Genomic DNA, 4,498 nt, shown 5'->3' on the forward strand with positions numbered 1-4,498 from the left:
TTTGGCCTTTGTGTGGTGCTGAAACCATTTTGCCTTTTCGAGCCTCTGGCTTTTTGATTTCTGGGTTTTTCTGAGCAGCCTGGTCTATTTGAAGGCATTCCTGCTCACAAGAGAAGGGTTGGAACTAGCTGATCTTCAATGTCCCCTTCCAACCCAAACCATCCTGTGATTCTGTGGAGAATCGTTGCAAGGAGATTTAGTGCAATGGTGAGATCCATAAGGTAAGTGAGAAATAGCATTAGACTTGCTGAATTCAGACAACCAACTTTGTTAACAGTTACCTGAATTCAAACCAGTGATAGGCTGTGAGCCCTACAGTCACCCTCGGTTTTTTGATCTTAAATTATGAGCTGTTCAAAAATACATTGTATTTTCTGCTTAAATAGTTTTATGCCTATTTGCATTTTAATTGACGTGGTATGTAGGCATCTGCAAATACTTTTCATGTGGAGGCCATTTTTAAATATGGTGTATCAGAGGTGCCTTAAAAATGAATTTATATTACAAGGTAAGTGTTTGCTGAGAGTCTTGCCATTAAACAAATTTGCCTGTAACAGGTCTGTGTTGTGTTTTGTCAGCAGCAAATGGCATGACTGCTTGGCAATGCCGAGATGATCTTGCATTGAGCTACAGCGAGGTGACCGTGCATGTGACAGCAGCCAGAGCTTGCCCATGTTTCCAAATGGCATGACCTGGTCTTCTGGAAGCTCCTCATCTGCTCCCACACAGGGGTCCAGGGCACCCACACCTTCACCTTTACAAAGCACACAGGAGTGGGAGTGCTTTGAAGAAGAAAATATCTGCTCTGTCCTGAAATCACATCCCTGATGCACCAGAGAGAAGGCAGGTCTTTATGTAAACCACAGCCTTGAATTTACTTATTTCAAAGGGGCCAGACAGGCATTTAGGCTGGGATGGATATCAAGAGGCCTGTCATCCAAGCTCCAGCTCAAGCAGGGTCACCTGTGACACCAGACCATGTTACTCAAGCCTTTGTCTGGGCAGCTCTTGAAAGCCTCCAGCAACAGAGCCTACACAGCCTGTCTGATGATTTCTTCCACTGCCTGCCTGCCCTCATGGACAACAAATTGCTCTTTATGTCCAGTCTGACTCTCCTTTCAGCTGTAGTGTCTCATCCTGCCAGACACTGATGGGAGAGCATGGCTCCATCTCCTCCATCAATACAGGACATTGGATCTTTCCCCAGGCTGTGCCCCTCAGCCTCCTCTCAGTTCCTCCAGATATCCATGGGCTAAAAAAAACCTCTTTTGCTTTCCCTGCCTTAGTGCCTGTTCAGTGAGGGCTGCTCACAGCTGTGTGACCATGGATGTTGTGTGGAGAGGAGGTGGGGAGGATAGCACTGACAGGGCTTCTGAAATGGGACTGTGCTGGCTTCTGCATATTAAAGTAGTGTTGTTTTCATGGAGTTCTCCTCTTAATTAACAGTTGGTCTACCATAAAAGTCATTGCTGTTCAGCTCTGGAGTTTCTTTCTAGTACTACTTCATCTCTAACCTTTTGCTGAGTATATTGCTTAAGAAAATCCCTTCCCTTGTTTTTCTAGTCTCAGATGCCATAGTGTTGATTAGTTTGAAACCTCATTTTGCTCTTACCAAAACCAAAAAATAAATTGTTCTCTGCATAGGCAGGACCTGTGCTGGCCTCTGCAGCTCAGTGGTGCAGAGAACTGGGTGTCCTGGCGTGGGAGCAGAAAGGAGCCTGGGCTGGCTCTCAAGCTGTAAGCCAGAAGTCATTGTTCCACCTCAACAAGAGCTGTGTGCACGCAGCAGAGGAGCACAAGTGCAGGATGTTCAGCACCCTCTGCATCCTTGTGCTCCAGCAGCATGGGATGGTGCTTCCAGCCTGTGCCTGGGAAAGGCAGAGTGAGTCTCAGCACTGCTTGTTCAAGCCTTGAACGCCACCAAAGCACTCTTGAGGCAGGACAGCAGGTGCACAGTACAATCACTTTGGTTCTAGTATGAATACAAAATTTTCTCAATGAGTAATCATTGGCAGGTGGAGTTAATAGAAAATCTCGAAAATCAGACGGCCTGGCTTCAGCACTGGAGTACCTAGGTTCTTCATTTTTTGCAAATATTACAGTTTCCCAGCACAATTTGATTTAGTTTCACTTTGATTTCTGTCATCATTTTTGCTCAGTGAAGAAAAGGCTCTTTTCCCTCTCTCTCCATTCTCTTTGCTTCTCTACTGAGTACTGGATATGCTGCTACCCTCTCACCTAAGCCATTGTAATGTCATTAACTGCTGGAAAACCGTGGAACACAAAAGAGATTTGTGATTTCCAAGCTGCTTTATTTATTTATTTATTCTTTTTTTTTTTTTCTTTTTTAGTGGGTACCGTTTCAATGAGTTAATTGGGGGAGGAAGATTCTAGAGGAAGTTTCTTAAAAGGGTTCAGGAGAAACCTACTCAGTATGCAGGTTCTGAAAACATTGGAAAAAACCTACATGAAAATGAATTGAACTTTAGTGTCTTCTGGCCTTTAGAGGAGTTTGTTTTACACTTTTATCTTTCGACTGTGGACAGATGAGACCAGACAGCCAATTAGCAATGGTGCATACCTGTTGATTAGACAGCATGGGACAAAGCTACAGCTTGTCTAAAATGGTAAAATTCCACTGGCTGCCCTGAGTTTTCCTCTGCTCTGGACAGGGATCCTGCCTAGTTAGTGTGTGCAATGGAAGTGTGGGCATAATTACACAGAGGTCTCCTTTAGGAAAACAAGGCAACCTCAGGAACAGGAACCTCACTTTTGATTGCAGGCAACAATTCTGTAAAGATTGGGACTCTTTGCCAGAGCTGCTGTGAAATAACATTGGGGATCATGGTATAGCTGAATGTTATTTCTTTCTCGTTGTGTGAGAGGCATTCCAGCTGAGCCTTCTCTTCCCTATATACTCTGCAAGGCAACTCTCTCAAAAGAGCAGCTTATAAATTTGGAAAGATTGGAGAATCTGTGAACTAACTCCCACTTTACGTTTCAACTGTTACTATTTATTTGTTTATTTATTAGGTCTTTATGCACACAAGTAAGGACCACAAAACTTTTCATCTAATATTTGCCTCAACGAGCTCCATCCTTGTTTCAGTGTAAGCATCAGATAATTTTAGCTATAAATTTCCCCTGAAATCAGTATTTTAAAACAAAACTATGGAATTAGAGAAATAATATATTTGATTAGTAGATGTTTAACAGCTTCTGCTTTCCAGCATTTCTCTGTTGATCAGTAAGTTAAAATAACAATGGGAATTGCTTGAGTGGAAGACTAACTACAATTATGCATTTAATTTACATCTTAATGCATTGTTGTTGTTTTCCCTGTTCAAGTAAACTACTTCTTAGGATGCACCTGTATAATGAATTTCCATGGGAATGGGCTTATACGAATTTTTCCTTGCCATCCTCTACCACTGATCAGGTTAAGATTAAATCAAATGTTGTCTTGAACACCAGAAGTGAAGTGACATTTTAACCAAGAATTAGGAGTTTAGGGATCAGGCCTCCCCTTTTATTGGTGTATCTGTCACCTTCCTGCTTCTACCTGTAACTGAGGGCTGCAGCAGCAGCACACAGGCTTTGTGATAGTCGTAGGGCTGGTCCAAATATTTCCTACAGCTCTTGATCCATCAATAAAACACGTGCCAACTATAGCATATCACACCTAAAATCTCCTACCTGACTGGTCTCTGCTAAGTTTCTAGGAGAAAACAGGTGAATTTATTTTAAATATATGAGCGTTGATGACCTTTTTGACTAACACTGGTTACAGGTCTAGTTGACCTTGGCATCATGAAAGGGTCATTTCTTGACATGGCTGAACTGTTCTAGAACAATTTATCCAGTGTGCTGGGTACAAACAGTCTTTTCTTCAGTATCAGGCATGCATGTCTTATCTTTCTACCTATTCTTTTTTTAAAAAATCTTAGCTATTGTGAAGCAGGCAAGGAAAAATGTGTTCTCTATATTGTTTGTTCTCCTCAGCCTCTACTATTCTGTCTTGGACAATAACATTTCATGAATACCTATTTTTGGACTTTTTTTTTTGCTTGGATGATTTTAAAGGAGCCTCTTTTTCTTCTCCAGCACTGCAGAACAGGGTCTCAGGGCCTGTTTTTGTGATGCTGATGTTGATGGACCCTTTCCAGTTGATTGAACTGGTTTTAATCAACATCTAACATCGTCCTTTGAATGTAAGGAAAGAAAACCCAACTTGGTTGTCTTAAAACAGCAGTTCTTGAAATACAGTGTGAACAAGTGACAATACCTAGTAAGAACACTCCCTTCTGCTTTGTTTTTCAAGGAAAATTTCACCTTAGTGCTTGGAAGAGAACAGATTTTTGGGTGTCCAGAATGAAGAATCTAGTTCAGCTCTGCTTTCTCTCTTTGTGGGGGTCTGCAATTACCAGGGTGGGTTGTTTGGTCTGGGGTCTGGGAAGGGTTGTGGTAGGGTTTCTTCTAATAGAGGGGACAAAAGGTC

The sequence above is a fragment of the Sturnus vulgaris genome, chromosome 2, assembly GCF_052056855.1.
Source record: "Sturnus vulgaris isolate bStuVul1 chromosome 2, bStuVul1.hap1, whole genome shotgun sequence".
Lineage (NCBI taxonomy): Eukaryota > Metazoa > Chordata > Aves > Passeriformes > Sturnidae > Sturnus > Sturnus vulgaris.